Below are 19600 nucleotides of genomic sequence, written 5' to 3'. Positions count from 1 at the left end.
CAACACTTTGGGTTCGCAAGGACTTGGAGTGCCGGGACGGGTTGGCGGATCCAACACTCTGGGTACCTCCGGGTACTTGGGGTTGGTTGAGGACTTGGTGAGCAAACACTTGATATACACTCTTCGGATGTACTTCGGGTGTCACCTGTTGTCCGAGACCACTTGCATGGTTAGCAAGCGTTGTGGTCTAATGGCCCTACCGGGCAAACACTTTGGGTTCGCGAGGACTTAGAGTGCTGGTAGTGGTTGGCGGACCCAACACTCTGGGTACCTCCGGGTACTTGGGGTTGGTTGAGGACTTGGTGAGCAAACACTTGATATACACTCTTCGGATGTACTTCGGGTATCGCCTGTTGTCCGAGGCCACTTGCATGGTTAGCAAGCGTTGTGGTCTAATGGCCCTACCGGGCAAACACTTTGGGTTCGCGAGGACTTGGAGTGCTGGTAGTGGTTGGCGGACCCAACACTCTGGGTACCTCCGGGTACTTGGGGTTGGTTGAGAACTTGGTGAAGATACCCCTGTCACCTTGTTCGAGGCCACTTGCATGGTAGCAAGCGTTGTGATACAATGGCCCTACCGGGCAAACACTTTGGGTTCGCAAGGACTTGGAGTGCTGGTAGTGGTTGGCGGATCCAACACTCTGGGTACCTCCGGGTACTTGGGGTTGGTTGAGGACTTGGTGAACAAACACTTGATATACACTCTTCGGATGTACTTCGGGTGTCACCTGTTGTCCGAGGCCACTTGCATGGTCAACGGTTGAGGTGGTAATGGCGGGTCGGTGCTGTAGGGTGCCGGCCTGTTGGCTGCCTTGGCCGGGTTGGTTGGTTAACACTTGATTGAGCTTGCACCCGAGGGATGGCACTTGAAGGTGGGTACCGGCCGGCTGACCTGGTGTGATGGTTGGTTGGTGAACACTTGGCGGTACTTGCACTTGGCTGTGCTTGGACTTGAAGGTGGGATCCGGCTGGCCTAGGCCATTGGTGGTTGGTTGGTGGGTTAGCCCTTAGCTGGGCTGGCTGGCTGGCTGGCCATCGGTGGTGTGGTGTGTTGGGCGGTTGGTGAACACTTGGCGGTACTTGCACTTGGCTGTGCTTGGACTTGAAGGTGGGATCCGGCTGGCCTAGGCCATTGGTGGTTGGTTGGTGGGTTAGCCCTTAGTTGGGCTGGCTGGCTGGCTGGCCATCGGTGGTGTGGTGTGGTGTGGTGTGTGGAGTCGAGCATCGCGCGCCGTTGCCTTCTTCGGAGTGTTGTGGGTACGCAAGTGCTTGCAGTGCAAAGAGGTTGGTGATGGAGTGACATTGCCTTCACCATGGAGTTGCGGGTACTTAGGTACTTGCAAGGAGATGGTGGTATGGTGGTGTTGCGTGTGTGGTGTTCGATTAGAAAGATATAATTTCTAAGTCCGGATTAGTGCTGTCAGTGGGGCCCCCGCTAACAGGTCCTGCACGGCCACCGTGGGGCTTGACTTGGCGCTATTCCGGACTTGGGGCGATCACGATGTCCCCGTGCGGGACTTAGAAGATGGAAGAACACACGTACCCTTATCCCATGACTTGTGAGCGATTGGCATACGTTACCACATGAAGAGAAAAATTGGCTAAGTCCCGGATCCATATTATATGAACAGAATAATCGGCTAAGTCCCGGATCCATATTATATGAAGAGAAATATCGGCTAAGTCCAGGATCCATATATAATAACCTAATAATCGGCTAAGTCCAGGATCCATATAATATGAAGAGAAAAATCGGCTAAGTCCGAGATTGGGTCTGTCAGAAATACACTTCCAAGTTACCACACAAGCAAGCAAGATGGCCTAGTGATGGATCCATATGATATGAGGAGAAAAATCGGCTAAGTCCCAGATTGGGTCTGTCAGAAATACACTTCCAAGTTACCACACAAGCAAGCAAGATGGCCTAGTGAGGGATCCATATAATATGAATAGAAAAATCGGCTAAGTCCGAGATTGGGTCTGTCGGAAATACACTATCAAGTTACCACACAAGCAAGCAAGATGGCCTAGTGATGGATCCATATGATATGAAGAGAAAAATCGGCTAAGTCCCAGATTGGGTCTGTCAGAAATACACTTCCAAGTTACCACACAAGCAAGCAAGATGGCCTAGTGATAGATCCATATGATATGAAGAGAAAAATCGGCTAAGTCCTAGATCCATATAATATGAAGAGAAAAATCGGCTAAGTCCCAGATTGGGTCTGTCAGACATACACTTCGAAGTTACCACACAAGCAAGCAAGTTGGCCTAGTGATGGATCCATATGATATGAAGAGAAAAATCGGCTAAGTCCCAGATTGGGTCTGTCAGAAATACACTTCCAAGTTACCACATAAGCAAGCAAGATGGCCTAGTGATGGATAAATATAATATGAAGAGAAAAATCGGCTAAGTCCCAGATTGGCTCTGTCAGACATACACTTTCAAGTTACCACACAAGCAAGCAAGTTGGCCTAGTGATGGATCCATATGATATGAAGAGAAAAATCGGCTAAGTCCCAGATTGGGTCTGTCAGAAATACACTTCCAAGTTACCACATAAGCAAGCAAGATGGCCTAGTGATGGATCCATATAATATGAAGAGAAAAATCGGCTAAGTCCCAGATTGGCTCTGTCAGACATACACTTTCAAGTTACCACACAAGCAAGCAAGATGGCCTAGTGATGGATCCATATAATATGAAGAGAAAAATCGGCTAAGTCCCAGATTGGGTCTGTCAGAAATACACTTCCAAGTTACCACACAAGCAAGCAAGATGGCCTAGTGATGGATCCATTTGATATGAAGAGAAAAATCGGCTAAGTCCCAGATTGGGTCTGTCAGAAATACACTTCCAAGTTACCAGACAAGCAAGCAAGATGGCCTAGTGATGGATCCATATGATATGAAGAGAAAAATCGGCTAAGTCCCAGATTGGGTCTGTCAGACATACACTTTCAAGTTACCACACAAGCAAGCAAGTTACCACATGAAGAGAAAGCCGGCAAAGTCCGGGAATGTTACCACATGAACTGGAAAATGGGCAAAAACCTACCTTCACAGGGAACGTGAATAACTAAGGCTGTAGACATTGGATCGACAAGCCAAAGACTGATATGGAAAGGAAATGAGTAGTACTAGCTTTCCTGAGAGTTGCAGAGCTTAGACTGCATATGAACGGAAGATATTAAGCGTCAAAGTCAGAAAAGTTGCCCGAAGGAACACAAGTTCCAACTTAGAGCATGAATACCGCCTAGACGGTAGGAGGTACGGCCAGGCTGAGGAATAAGAAAATGTTGGCCAACATGTTCCCTAACTATCCCCCGAAGACCGCAAAGCAATCCAACATCAACCAAGAAAGTTATAGCCCGATCAAGGAAACACCTACTTTGGACCGATTTTGCACCAAATACATGTACCAAGCACCTTCGGTTGCATACCTGCAGGGGCTTACCATAGTAGGCCATGGAAGACCGATATACCGAACATAATCACTTTCTATCTCCTCGGGTGTTTGAGATAGCGCTTTGCGGTACAAGAACGAAAGTTAGACTATATCTTGGTGCATCTTTTTGCCCAAGATCACAAGACCCTATCTACCAAGGCAAGAAAGTTGTGTGGGGACAAAATGTCCAAAAGTGCCCAAAGTGGCACACTTGAACCATATATTCGAGAAAAACACAAGTGTGGGCCCGAGCTAGCAAGTTGAAATGTTCTGACCGTCAGTAGCCCTAGTTGAGGTGCACTTATCATTATATGAGGCCAACGTGCCAGCTAGTCTCTAAAGGGGCGATATGGGTGTTCCAAGGTTTGTACCCAATTGAGGAAAAAACAGGGTAAGGTACGGTGTACCGCGAATAACTCGGGCTATAGATGTCCGATCGATGAGTTTGGCATATGTATGGAAAGGTCTCGACGAGACCTAACTACCCTGAAAGTATGAAGGCAAAGACTTGAATGACCGGGAAGTTATTAAGTGCACAAGTGGTAAAGTTGCACCAAAGTCCATGTTACCCGAAGTGGTACATGAACACCCAATATTCGACCAAAACACAAGTTTAGAGACGAGCTAGCGAGCTACATTGTTCAGACCGTCAGTAGCCCGCATCAAGACACGCATTTAATTATACGGGGCCTAGCCGCTAGCTCGACTCGAAGTCGGTCATATGGTTGGTTGATGGTTTGGACCGACCACGTGGTGTACCAAGGTGATGTACCTTTCATGAATTAAAACTCTGGCTGTATGGCACTGAGCGACAAGCTATGGTGTGATTTGGAATAGTCTTGAGTGGGACTATTTAGGAAAAATGCGAACAAAAAATCACAAAGTCCTTGGGCGAAGCTATTAGCGAAACATAGAGCAAATTGGTACCAAAAACTATGGAAATGGGACTTGAGTCAAAAATAACCGCAAGTTGGAGAAGAGATAGCAAGCTTGCGTAGAACAATTATATTTGGTGCATGGTATCACCAACAAAAAAGTATATGGGGCCAAGGTGCTGGCTGGCCTCCAAAGTGGAGATATGGGCGATCCAAAGTTTGTACCCAAGTACGAACAAGTATGGAAAAAACAGGGTAAGGTACCAAGTACCATTAATAACTTCGGCTGTAGATGGCCGAGCGAGGCAAACGGCTCACCGTTGGAAAGGTCTTGGGGAGACCTATCTACCCTGAAAGTTTCATGAGGCTGAGTTGAAAGACCACGGAGATATTAGGTGATGATGGTCCAATTCGGGGACCAAGTCGCAGGAAATGGCGCTTGACCAAAATCACCCTTGGAAGGTGAATACCGGCTTACCGGTAAGAGATAGCGACTTGGCGTAGAATATTCATAAGTTGGGCGTGTAGAGACGCAACTTTTATTATATGGGGCCAACCCGGTCAGGGTGCTCCAAGTCGGTCGTTTGGTTGGTTTATGGTTTGGGCCGACCACGTGGTGTGCCAAGTTGAGGTACCTTTCATGAATTATAACTTGGTCAGTTTGCCACCGAGCGACAAGCTGCGGTGTGTTTTGGAATGGTCTTGAGTGGGACTATCAAGGAAAAATACCAATCGAAAATCAGCTTGTCCATGGCCGAAGCTATTAGTGAAACATATAGCAAAATGGGTCCAAAAACGAATGAAATGGGAATTGGACCAAGAATAACGGCAAGTTGGAGAAGAGATAGCAAGTTGGCGTAGAACAATTATATTTGGTGCATGGCATGACCAACAAAAAAGTATATGGGGCCAAGGTGCTAGCTGGCCTCCAAAGTGGAGATATGGGCGATCCAAAGTTTGTACCCAAGTACGAACAAGTATGGAAAAAACAGGGTAAGGTACCAAGTACCATTAATAACTTCGGCTGTAGACGGCCGAGCGAGGCAAACGGCTCACCGTTGGAAAGGTCTTGGGAACACCTATCTACCCTGAAAGTTTTATGAGGCTGAGTTGAAAGACCACGGAGATATTAGGTGATGATGGTCCAATTCGGGGACCAAGTCGCAGGAAATGGCACTTGACCAAAATCACCCTTGGAAGGTGAATACCGGCTTACCGGTAAGAGATAGCGACTTGGCGTAGAATATTCATAAGTTGGGCGTGTAGAGACGCAACTTTCATTATATGGGGGCAACCCGGTCAGGGTGCTCCAAGTCGGTCGTTTGGTCGGTTTATGGTTTGGGCCGACCACGTAGTGTACCAAGGTGAGGTACCTTTCATGAATTATAACTCGGTCAGTTTGCCACCGAGCGGAAAGTTCCGGTGTGTTTTAGAATGGTCTCAAGCTGGACTATCAAGGAAAAATACCAATCGAAAATCAGCTTGTCCATGGCCGAAGCTATTAGTGAAACATATAGCAAAATGGGTCCAAAAACGAATGAAATGGGAATTGGACCAAGAATAACGGCAAGTTGGAGAAGAGATAGCAAGTTGGCGTAGAACAATTATATTTGGTGCATGGCATGACCAACAAAAAAGTATATGGGGCCAAGGTGCTAGCTGGCCTCCAAAGTGGAGATATGGGCGATCCAAAGTTTGTACCCAAGTACGAACAAGTATGGAAAAAACAGGGTAAGGTACCAAGTACCATTAATAACTTCGGCTGTAGACGGCCGAGCGAGGCAAACGGCTCACCGTTGGAAAGGTCTTGGGGACACCTATCCACCCTGAAAGTTTTATGAGGCTGAGTTGAAAGACCACGGAGATATTAGGTGATGATGGTCCAATTCGGGGACCAAGTCGCAGGAAATGGCACTTGACCAAAATCACCCTTGGAAGGTGAATACCGGCTTACCGGTAAGAGATAGCGACTTGGCGTAGAATATTCATAAGTTGGGCGTGTAGAGACGCAACTTTCATTATATGGGGGCAACCCGGTCAGGGTGCTCCAAGTCGGTCGTTTGGTCGGTATATGGTTTGGGCCGACCACATGGTGTACCAAGTTGAGGTATCTTTCATGAATTATAACTCGGTCAGTTTGCCACCGAGCGACAAGTTGCGGTGTGTTTTGGAATAATCTTGAGTGGGACTATCAAGCAAAAATACAAACAGAATATCAGCTTGTCCATGGCCGAAGCTATTAGTGAAACATATAGCAAAATGGGTCCGAAAACGAATGAAATGGGACTTGGACCAAGAATAACGGCAAGTTAGAGAAGAGATAGCAAGTTGGCGTAGAACAATTATATTTAGTGCATGGTATGACCAAGAAAAAAGTATATGGGGCAAAGGTGCTGGCTGGCCTCCAAAGTGGAGATATGGGCGATACAAAGTTTGTACCCAAGTATGGCAAAAACTGGTAGAGGTACCTTTCATGAATTACTGCTCAGGCTGTATGGCACTTAGCGGGACGCTTGGCTCTGGTATGGTATAGTCTTGAGTGGGACTATCAAGGAAAAATACGAACAAAAAATCACCATGTCCACGGACGAAGGTATTAGCGAAACTTAGAGCGAAATTGCGACCAAGTCGCTGGAAATGGCCCTTGGACCAAGTATACCGTCAAGGCGGTACGAGATAGCGAGTTGACGTAGAACATTTATAAGTTTGCCTACAAGAGACAAAAGTTTAGTTATATGGGGCCAACCCGCTCAGGGTTGTCCAAGTCGGTCATATGGCTGATCGAAATTTTCGACCAAGTACTGAGAAAACAGGGTAAGGTACCGTGTACCTCGAATAACTTCGGCTGTAGATGTCCGAGCGAGGCGAACGGCATAGCGTTGGAAAGGTCTTGAGGTGCTCTAGGCACCCTGAAAGTATGAGAAAGCTATCTGGAAAACTTGTGGAGATATTAGAGAAACATAGGGCCCAAAAGATACCAAGTCGCAGGAAATGGGCCCTCCATGAACACCCTAAAATCCCAATTACGGCTAAGTTGCAGGCCAGCTAGCGAAGTGAATTGTTCTAGGCATAACTAGAACACGTTAAGGCGCAACTTTTTGAATAAGAACTTTTTTCGATATCTGGTCCCCAAAGGGGGGATATGGGCGATCCAAGGATTTTTCCAAGTTTCGGTACTTTTTACGGTATCGCTCATAGCTCCGGCTGTACGCAAGCAAATGACAATCTAAGACATGAGTTGGAAAGGTATTGAGTAGTACTAACTTACGTTAGAACACAGCGAAGCGCTATCGGTTCATGGCAAGGCCGATATAAACAGTCAAAGATGAAAAATGTTGATAAAATGAACAAAAATTACCTTGGTACGCGAATAGCGGCCAGGGATGAAGAGGTACGAAGTTGGTGTAGAACAATTATAATTAGGGCTTGGTACGCTCTAAAAGTTTGCCGAAGACCGCAAAGCGCTCAGACCCATAAAAAGTGGCCATTTGGGCCGAACAGTGCGTGCAAAGAGGTGAAAATGCAAAAATTGCACTTTGGGGGGCGATTTGCGGGGGGAAGGAGGGGTCGGAGGGCAAAATGTCTCTTGACCAAAAAGTCTTATCTCGTCGAGATCTACAACATTGCCGAAGACCGCAAAGCGCTAGCTCGCAATCGAAAAATCGAGGATTTGAAAATTTTCTAAGTCTTTGGCTCCCTAAGGAAAAGTTTCAAAAATCACGTTTGTCCCCAATTTTGAAGGGGAAGGAGTCGGTTCCGGGGCATGGTGTCTTCGGCAAAAAGTCTTATCTTTTTGCGTACTTTCGACTAGTTCAATAAAAATTTTTGACCCAAAATTTGTTCGGCGGACCCCTAGGTCGAAAAACCCGAAAAAAGTCGAAAAAAGTCGAAAATGTCGAAAAATGAGAAAACCTCATATTCGGACTCTACACGAGCCCCAGATATTGAAAAGTGAAATCCGCGGTCGATTTGGAACAAAAAATTGACCTAGGCAAAGTTGTATGGAGGTAGGGACCCCTGAGAAAAAAGTTTGGTCCCGAGGCTCCTTGGACCACCAAGTCCCTAGGTCGGACCAAAATCGGAAAAAATCCGACCAAAGTCGAAAGTGTCGAAAATTTTAAAAAACCCCTTTTGGGGCCCTATGGCCTCCCTAGATAATGAAAAGTGAGGTCCGCGGCCGATCCGGAAGAAAAACTTGACCTAGGCAAACTTGTATGACGGTGGGGACCCAAAAAAATTTCGATGAGTGTAGTTTAGACAGGCCGGAAAATGTATCGGTGGTCCGTATCAAGGGACGTCTTTTAGTTCCATGGGGTGGTGGTCGTCGAACAAAGTCGCCTAGGTCGACCACCAGAAAGACCAGTCGTGTTGTAATGGATGTTTTGGCCACTTTGCTAGGGAAACCTAGTAGGTCGAAGCAAATTTGGGGTTCGAGATGAGTTGGTGAAAGTTGGTCCAACCTAGGTGTGCTTGGTGGAGGTTGACCATGAAAGTAGAGCATGATGGGAATGACCATAACTTTGGTTCTAGATGTCGGATCGGTACACTTTCGGCAGTTTTGGAAAGGTGAAGGCCTGCTCTAGCTATGTTTCCTACCAAGCTAAGCGCCTACTAGTGACCCGGAGGAGGTATTAAGGGTCAAAGGCAAAAAGGGGTACCCTAAAGTGCATGTGACCAAGAAAATGGGAAAAACGGTATCGCCTATAGCTCAGGCTGTATGGCTCGGATCGGAAAGCTTGGATATGCGTTGGAAAGGTCTTGACGAGCGCTAGCTATGTGTCCTACCAAGCGAAGCGCTAGGTGTTGAGCAAGTCGGTCATATTAGAGGGCAAAGGTGAAAAATGGTGGTTTAGAGGCGAAAATTCACCTTATGATCGAAAATAGAGGGCGAACGATAAGAGCTACGAACACGGCGTAGAACAATCATAAGTACGTTACCACAAGACCTAACTTTGGCCAATATAGAGCGAGAAGATCGGAGGTACCCATCAGGGTGATATGGCTGGTTCAAAGTTGGACCAAAACGAGACTTGAGAAATGGATTGAAACACGGTATCGCGAATAACTCAGGCTGTATGGAACGGATCGACAAGCTAAGATCAGTGTTGGAAAGGTCGAACCGAGCGCTAACTATAATCCCAAACAACCGAAGCGCTAAGTGTTGAGCAAAACTGAGTTATTAAGCGACAAAGTGGAAAAATAATACCAAAATGGCCAAAAATCACACAAGACCAAGAATACCGAGCAGGCGGTAAGAGATAGCGGGTTGACGTAGAATACTTATAAGTTTGCCTCTACGAGACCTAAAAGTCGGCCATAGAAAGCGAGAAGATCGGACCACTCTGGAAGGGTGATACGAGTGGTCAAAAATTGGCAAAAATGAAACATGGCTAAAATGGATTTGACTTGTGCACCATATAGCTCCGGCTGTATGGCATGGATTGTTAAGCTAGGATATGTTTTGGAAAGGTAACACCCAGCGCTAGATACGACTAGAAGAAAGCAAAGCGCTAACTAGCATGATTTGGAAGTTATTAAGCGTCAAAGTCGAAAAATGTTACCAAAATTGAAACTCGAGTACATTGGGCCAAAAAGTACAAGTTGTGAAATTTGGACTTACGAGTAAAATACCGAGCAGGCGGTAAGAGATAGAGACTTGGTGTAGAACAATTATAAGTTGGGCATGTTATAACCTATATTTGGCCCGAACATAGTGTCGAGATCGGTGGTACCCAAAAGGGTGGTACAGGTGTTAGATGGTTTTCCCAGAGCATAAGCTCCACATGATATGGAAAACGGGAAACATCATAACTTCGGCTGTATGGCATGGAATGGGACGAACAAGGTATCGATGGAAAGAGAAAAGGTAGCGCTAACTATAATTCCTACCAAGCAAAGCGCTAGCATGTGACCGTTCGGGTGTTATTGTGAGTCAAAGTCTGAAATTGTTACCACGAGAGGCGAAAATCCAACTAAGTCCATGAATACCGGGCTGGCGGTAAGAGATACGGCTTGGCCGTAGAACATTTATAAGTTGGCCAAGACAAGGCCTAAGTTTCGTCCATAGACGACAAGAAGATCGAAGATACCTGAAGGTGAGATATGGGCGTCCCAAAGTGGGCCTTTGAAAAAGTGACAAACTTCCCTTATAACAGCATACACCAAATATCTCTGGCTCTATGGCACCGAATAAGAAGTTGAGCTCAGCGATAGAAAGGTGATAGTCAGCGCTAAATATCATACGAACAGAGTGAAGCGCTAAAGAGAAAGGATCTTGGTGATATAAGGTGACAAAGTCGAGAAAAGTTGCCTCAAAATCATGAAAAATGTGAAAAAAATGGCTAAGTCCCGGGTGCCTTAAGGGCAGGTTTATCGAATGTACCGAGCTGGCGGTACGAGATAGAGACTTGGTGTAGAACAATTATATGTTTGGCATGGCAAGACCTACATTCGGTCAATACAAAGTGAGAAGATCAAAGATACCCGCAAGGGTGATATTGGTGTCCAAAGGAAAAAAGCACTAAGTCAAGAAGTCAGTATGCGATGAAACACGGACCAAGAGTACCAAGCAATTGGTGCAAGTTAGAGCCTTAATGGTTCAAGATAGAGACTTGGTGTAGAACAATTATAAGTTTGGCATAGCAAGACCTACATTTGGTCAATACATGGTGCGAAGATCAAAGATACCCGTAAGGGTGATATTGGTGTCCAAAGGTAAAAAACACTAAGTCTTGGGAAACTTATATGAAGAAAAAGGACCCTGATGGGTCATATGGAATTGATCGAAAAATCGGCTAAGTCCCAAAATGGGGATGTCAGAACTACACTCATGTGTTACCACACCAAGCAAGGCAAACTTATATGAAGCAAAGGACCCTGATGGGTCAAATGGTATTTTACGAAAAATCGGCTAAGTCCCAAAATGGGGATGTCAGAACTACACTCAAATGTTACCACACCAAGCAAGGCAAACTTATATGAAGCAAAGGACCCTGATGGGTCAAATGGTATTTTACGAAAAATCGGCTAAGTCCCAAAATGGGGATGTCAGAACTACACTCAAATGTTACCACACCAAGCAAGGCAAACTTATATGAAGCAAAGGACCCTGATGGGTCATATGGTATTTTACGAAAAATCGGCTAAGTCCCAAAATGGTGATGTCAGAACTACACTAAAATGTTACCACACCAAGCAAGGCAAACTTATATGAAGGCAAGGACCCTGATGGGTCATATGGTATTTTACGAAAAATCGGCTAAGTCCCAAAATGGTGATGTCAGAACTACACTAAAATGTTACCACACCAAGCAAGGCAAACTTATATGAAGGCAAGGACCCTGATGGGTCATATGGTATTGATCGAAAAATCGGCTAAGTCCCAAAATGGGGATGTCAGAACTACACTCAAATGTTACCACATCAAGCAAGGCAAACTTATATGAAGGAAAGGACCCTGATGGGTCATATGGTATTTTACGAAAAATCGGCTAAGTCCCAAAATGGGGATGTCAGAACTACACTCATGTGTTACCACACCAAGCAAGGCAAACTTATATGAAGGCAAGGACCCTGATGGGTCATATGGTATTTTACGAAAAATCGGCTAAGTCCCAAAATGATGATGTCAGAACTACACTCAAATGTTACCACACCAAGCAAGGCAAACTTATATGAAGCAAAGGACCCTGATGGGTCATATGGTATGGATCGAAAAATCGGCTAAGTCCCAAAATGGGGATGTCTGAACTACACTCAAATGTTACCACATCAAGCAAGGCAAACTTATATGAAGGAAAGGACCCTGATGGGTCATATGGTATTTTACGAAAAATCGGCTAAGTCCCAAAATGGGGATGTCAGAACTACACTCATGTGTTACCACACCAAGCAAGGCAAACTTATATGAAGGCAAGGACCCTGATGGGTCATATGGTATTTTACGAAAAATCGGCTAAGTCCCAAAATGATGATGTCAGAACTACACTCAAATGTTACCACACCAAGCAAGGCAAACTTATATGAAGCAAAGGACCCTGATGGGTCATATGGTATGGATCGAAAAATCGGCTAAGTCCCAAAATGGGGATGTCTGAACTACACTCAAATGTTACCACATCAAGCAAGGCAAACTTATATGAAGGAAAGGACCCTGATGGGTCATATGGTATTTTACGAAAAATCGGCTAAGTCCCAAAATGGGGATGTCAGAACTACACTCATGTGTTACCACACCAAGCAAGGCAAACTTATATGAAGGCAAGGACCCTGATGGGTCATATGGTATTTTACGAAAAATCGGCTAAGTCCCAAAATGATGATGTCAGAACTACACTCAAATGTTACCACACCAAGCAAGGCAAACTTATATGAAGCAAAGGACCCTGATGGGTCATATGGTATTTTACGAAAAATCGGCTAAGTCCCAAAATGAGGATGTCAGATCTACACTCAAATGTTACCACACCAAGCAAGGCAAACTTATATGAAGGCAAGGACCCTGATGGGTCATATGGTATTTTACGAAAAATCGGCTAAGTCCCAAAATGATGATGTCAGAACTACACTCAAATGTTACCACACCAAGCAAGGCAAACTTATATGAAGCAAAGGACCCTGATGGGTCATATGGTATTTTACGAAAAATCGGCTAAGTCCCAAAATGGTGATGTCAGAACTACACTAAAATGTTACCACACCAAGCAAGGCAAACTTATATGAAGGCAAGGACCCTGATGGGTCATATGGTATGGATCGAAAAATCGGCTAAGTCCCAAAATGGGGATGTCTGAACTACACTCAAATGTTACCACATCAAGCAAGGCAAACTTATATGAAGGAAAGGACCCTGATGGGTCATATGGTATTTTACGAAAAATCGGCTAAGTCCCAAAATGGGGATGTCAGAACTACACTCATGTGTTACCACACCAAGCAAGGCAAACTTATATGAAGCAAAGGACCCTGATGGGTCATATGGTATTGATTGAAAAATCGGCTAAGTCCCAAAATGGGGATGTCAGAACTACACTCAAATGTTACCACACCAAGCAAGGCAAACTTATATGAAGCAAAGGACCCATATGGGTCATATGGTATTTTACGAAAAATCGGCTAAGTCCCAAAATGATGATGTCAGAACTACACTCAAATGTTACCATACCAAGCAAGGCAAACTTATATGAAGGAAAGGACCCATATGGGTCATATGGTATTTTACGAAAAATCGGCTAAGTCCCAAAATGAGGATGTCAGAACTACACTAAAAAGTTACCACACCAAGCAAGGCAAAGTACCTAGGTGAACCCTAGGAAGAAACACGGACCAAGTCAGATGGCCTAAGTCAATAGAACAAGTGACCTAGGCAAAGTTGTATGGCGCTGAGGACCCTGAAAAATCTGGTTAGTGTAGTTTAGACAGGGTAGGTTTTTGGGTCGGCCGAACCCCCTTATTTTGGGTTTTGGCCTCATCAAGAAGCTACACCTAGGCAAACTGCCTAGGGTGAAAGTGCGAAGACCAATCGAATAGTAAGACAAGTTTTGACCGATCGCCCTAGGCAAGCTTGTATGAAGAAAGGGACCCTATGGGTCATATGGAAATACATGAAAAATCGGCTAAGTCCCAAAATTGGGATGTCTGAACTACACTAAAAAGTTACCACATCAAGCAAGGCAAAGTACCTAGGTGAACCCTAGCAAGAAACACGGACCAAGTCAGATGGCCTAAGTCAAGAGAACAAGTGACCTAGGCAAAGTTGTATGACGGTGAGGACCCTGAAAAATCTGGTTAGTGTAGTTTAGACAGGGGAGGTTTTTGGGTCGGCTGAACCTCCTTATTTTGGGTTTTGACCTCCTCAAGAAGCTACACCTAGGCAAACTGCCTAGGGTGAAAGTGCGAAGACCAATCGAATAGTAAGACAAGTTTTGACCGATCGCCCTAGGCAAGCTTGTATGAAGAAAGGGACCCTATGGGTCATATGGAAATACATGAAAAATCGGCTAAGTCCCAAAATTGGGATGTCTGAACTACACTAAAAAGTTACCACATCAAGCAAGGCAAAGTACCTAGGTGAACCCTAGCAAGAAACACGGACCAAGTCAGATGGCCTAAGTCAAGAGAACAAGTGACCTAGGCAAAGTTGTATGACGGTGAGGACCCTGAAAAATCTGGTTAGTGTAGTTTAGACAGGGGAGGTTTTTGGGTCGGCTGAACCTCCTTATTTTGGGTTTTGACCTCCTCAAGAAGCTACACCTAGGCAAACTGCCTAGGGTGAAAGTGCGAAGACCAATCGAATAGTAAGACAAGTTTTGACCGATCGCCCTAGGCAAGCTTGTATGAAGAAAGGGACCCTATGGGTCATATGGAAATACATGAAAAATCGGCTAAGTCCCAAAATTGGGATGTCTGAACTACACTAAAAAGTTACCACATCAAGCAAGGCAAAGTACCTAGGTGAACCCTAGCAAGAAACACGGACCAAGTCAGATGGCCTAAGTCAAGAGAACAAGTGACCTAGGCAAAGTTGTATGACGGTGAGGACCCTGAAAAATCTGGTTAGTGTAGTTTAGACAGGGGAGGTTTTTGGGTCGGCTGAACCTCCTTATTTTGGGTTTTGACCTCCTCAAGAAGACAGACCTAGGCAAACTGCCTAGGGTGAAAGTGCGAAGACCAATCGAATAGTAAGACAAGTTTTGACCGATCGCCCTAGGCAAGCTTGTATGAAGAAAGGGACCCTATGGGTCATATGGAAATACATGAAAAATCGGCTAAGTCCCAAAATTGGGATGTCTGAACTACACTAAAAAGTTACCACAGCAAGCAAGGCAAAGTACCTAGGTGAACCCTAGGAAGAAACACGGACCAAGTCAGATGGCCTAAGTCAAGAGTACAAGTGACCTAGGCAAAGTTGTATGGCGCTGAGGACCCTGAAAAATCGGGTTAGTGTAGTTCAGACAGGGGAGGTTTCTGGGTCGGCTGAACCTCCTTATTTCGGGTTTTGGCCTCCTCAAGAAGACAGACCTAGGCAAACTGCCTAGGGTGAAAGTGCGAAGACCAATCGAATAGTAAGACAAGTTTTGACCGATCGCCCTAGGCAAGCTTGTATGAAGAAAGGGACCCTATGGGTCATATGGAAATACATGAAAAATCGGCTAAGTCCCAAAATTGGGATGTCTGAACTACACTAAAAAGTTACCACATCAAGCAAGGCAAAGTACCTAGGTGAACCCTAGGAAGAAACACGGACCAAGTCAGATGGCCTAAGTCAAGAGTACAAGTGACCTAGGCAAAGTTGTATGGCGCTGAGGACCCTGAAAAATCGGGTTAGTGTAGTTCAGACAGGGGAGGTTTCTGGGTCGGCTGAACCTCCTTATTTCGGGTTTTGGCCTCCTCAAGAAGACAGACCTAGGCGAATTGCCTAGGGTGAAACTGCGAAGACCAATCGAATAGTAAGACAAGTTTTGACCGATCGCCCTAGGCAAGCTTGTATGAAGAAAGGGACCCTTAGGGTCATATGGAAATTCATGAAAAATCGGCTAAGTCCCAAAATTGGGATGTCAGAACTACACTAAAAAGTTACCACATCAAGCAAGGCAAAGTACCTAGGTGAACCCTAGGAAGAAACACGGACCAAGTCAGATGGCCTAAGTCAAGAGTACAAGTGACCTAGGCAAAGTTGTATGGCGCTGAGGACCCTGAAAAATCGGGTTAGTGTAGTTAAGACAGGGGAGGTTTCAGGGTCGGCCAGACCTCCTTATTTCGGGTTTTGGCCTCCTCAAGAAGACAGACCTAGGCGAATTGCCTAGGGTGAAACTGCGAAGACCAATCGAATAGTAAGACAAGTTTTGACCGATCGCCCTAGGCAAGCTTGTATGAAGAAAGGGACCCTATGGGTCATGTGGAAATATACGAAAAATCGGCTAAGTCCCAAAATTGGGATGTCAGAACTACACTATAAAGTTACCACATTAGCAAGGCAGACTTGTATGAAGAACGGGACCCTGGTGAAAGTAGCAAATATCCCAAACCGAACATGAATATTATACACACAAGAGTACGAACATAAAGGAACACGGACCAAGCGTACCGAGAGAATCGGTACTATAGAGCCCTCGTGGTTCTACACAAAGACTTTATGTTCGGGGTTCACACCCCAAATCGAACGTGGAATTTACTTTCTGATGGTCATGCGGTCGTCCAAAGGGGTCTAGTATCCTGGGATGACAAGCATCACGGGCACAGCTCGTATCAAAACAGTCGAAGAGGCCCGCGAAAGCTTGCTTTCCATGGCTATGCGATGCACAAATTGAGTTTACTCACCGTAGTATAAAACGAACGAACCGAACCTATCCGAGTAGGGATAATGGGCGCAGTAACATACTTCTGTGACCCAGCGAGAGTTGAACGAGGTGACATGAACTGTCAGTGGCTTATATCAGATGGGATACATACATGAGATTGCTTTCAAATCTACACTCGAAAACCTAACCAAGTAAAAGCGAACGTGGGAAGGATTCGAAACCGGTCACGAAATCTTAAGCTGGAAAGAGTCATCACTATGGATACATATTATGCGAAACCAATCAAGTGCTCAGTACTGATCCAAAACCTAAGAGCACTAGTGAACACCTTATTCTCACCCTAGTTCACATCCAAGTGATCGACCACGTGTGTGAAGCAAAGACCAATCGAATTCCTCAATGGACCGAACACTATGAACAAATGGCCAAAAACGTTATAACTATCCAAACATACTACTATCTAGCGAAAGTCATCACGATGGAACCATACCATGATCTTTAACCTATAGCGCTCACCATATTCCTACCCAGAGTGCAAGTGAACAGATTGCCCACCCGTACCCAGTTCACAACCACGTGATCGACTAACATACCGAGGTTACCACAAGTCAAAGTTATACGTTTACAAGCGCAAGACCAATCGAAAACCCCGAAAGCAATCTCGACCCAAAATGTATTATCCGTGAGTGTAGTCGAGTCTCGTACTCGTCATCTGTAATCGTCGGATAGAATATCCAGTACACGGTTGTTTTTCCAAATGAAATCTACATACAGAACTCGCTCTTGGCAAATGGGTGGCAATGGCGCAATCAGGAGCGAGTTCCCGTCCGGGTGCCAAGTGATTGGCAAATGTCTGGGGGAAAGCAACCATATATTGATTTGTCTGTTAGTGTACTGGGTGTTTGAGGTATGTAGTATCCACGCTTGGTTGGGTGTGTCAGAGGACCGTGAATGCGTTCGCAACCCCAATTGGGGTACATCGGGAATGATTTTGTGGAACCGATGTGCCCGGCACACACTAAGTTTTGTTGCAAGTTAATAGTGTGCCATGTCCGGGGGGGTTGTGATTAAACTCTGGTGAATTGCGTACTGTGGTGATTGGGGTATGAAAGCCCCGCAGTTGCAATGATCGGACGCGCCTAGCGTGTCCTTTAGTTGATGGTAGGGAAATGAAGGCCCTTGTCAGCTCACCTAAGTATTCATGGAAGTTTGGCATAAGGTCGCTGTGGTAGGGGTATGAAGGCCCCGTCAGCGCATGCACAATCGGGCGCACGAGCGCTTAGCGGAGTCGAATGCCGCTCAAGTGCCTGTCCGGTGCATCGGGTGTGTGTGTGATACGAGGGCAATGAGGTTCGCACGGGGGCTCGCCTCCCGTGTGCTACCGGACTTGACAACATATAGAACGTGGTGTTTGCTCCTCCGGGTGCAATGGGACAATGAACATTCGAACGCAAAGTCGGAATTCTGGTTGATCCTACCAGTAATATACGCTCGTCTCAAAGGTTAAGCCATGCATGTCTAAGTACAAACAGATTTAATGTGAAACCGCATAAGGCTCAGTATAACAGCTATAATTTACGAGATCATCAACCTAGTTACTTGGATAACTGTGGAAAATCTAGAGCTAATACATGCAACATGCCAGGACCCTCGCGGGAACTGGTGCACTTATTAGTCAAACCAATCGCGGGTTCTCCGTGTCATTGAGTTGAAGTCTGGATAATGATGCTGATCGTATGGTCTCGCACCGACGACAGATCTCGCAAATATCTGCCCTATCAACTATGGATGGTAGTATAGAGGACTACCATGGTTGCAACGGGTAACGGGGAATCAGGGTTCGATTCCGGAGAGGGAGCCTGAGAAATGGCTACCACATCCAAGGAAGGCAGCAGGCGCGTAAATTACCCAATCCCGGGACGGGGAGGTAGTGACGAGAAATAACAATATGAAACTCTTTAATGATGTTTCATAATTGGAATGAGTAGAGCATAAATCCTTCTACGAGGATCAAGTGGAGGGCAAGTCTGGTGCCAGCAGCCGCGGTAATTCCAGCTCCACTAGCGTATATTAAAATTGTTGCGGTTAAAACGTTCGAAGTTGATACTTGTCCAACACAGTCCGGCTCCGCCGACCCGGTCAACCCGTGGTCGGTGGGCCAAGTCGGAATCTGGTTGCGACTCAATGGTGTGGTAGGGCACCAAGTCTGTGTCATGGTGTGCCCTTCAACGGGTGCAAGTGTAACATAGAGCTCGACCGCTCACGTTTACCTTGAACAAATTAGAGTGCTTAAAGCAGGGTGCCCAAACGCCCTAGAATAATCTTGCATGGAATAATGGAATACGACCTTGGTCTAATCTTTCATTGGTTTGTACTCAGACCGGAGGTAATGATTAACAGAAGTAGTTGGGGACACTAGTATTACGGCGCGAGAGGTGAAATTCGTAGACCGTCGTAAGACTAACTAAAGCGAAGGCATTTGTCAAGGATGCTTTCTTTAATCAAGAACGAAAGTTAGAGGATCGAAGGCGATTAGATACCGCCCTAGTTCTAACCGTAAACGATGCCAACTAGCAATTGGGAGACGCTACAACCAGGTGCTCTCAGTAGCTTCCGGGAAACCAAAGTCAGGTTCCGGGGGAAGTATGGTTGCAAAGTTGAAACTTAAAGGAATTGACGGAAGGGCACCACAATGAAATGGAGCTTGCGGTTCAATTTGACTCAACACGGGAAAACTTACCAGGTCCGAACTTATGGAGGTGAGACAGATTAATAGCTCTTTCTCAAATTTAAGGGTAGTGGTGCATGGCCGTTCTTAGTTCGTGGATTGATTTGTCTGGTTAATTCCGATAACGAACGTGACTCACATATGCTAACTAGAACGCAGTCAGCGTTAATGCGTCGATGCCGATTGGAACGGGTTAGGACCTTTCGGTGGAGTATGACCTGACACCTTCGCTGTTCGTGTGCGCAAG

The sequence above is a fragment of the Anopheles ziemanni genome (assembly GCF_943734765.1).
Source record: "Anopheles ziemanni chromosome X unlocalized genomic scaffold, idAnoZiCoDA_A2_x.2 X_unloc_53, whole genome shotgun sequence".
In the NCBI taxonomy this organism is placed as follows: Eukaryota; Metazoa; Arthropoda; class Insecta; order Diptera; family Culicidae; genus Anopheles; species Anopheles ziemanni.
This window is presented reverse-complemented; position numbering follows the sequence as displayed.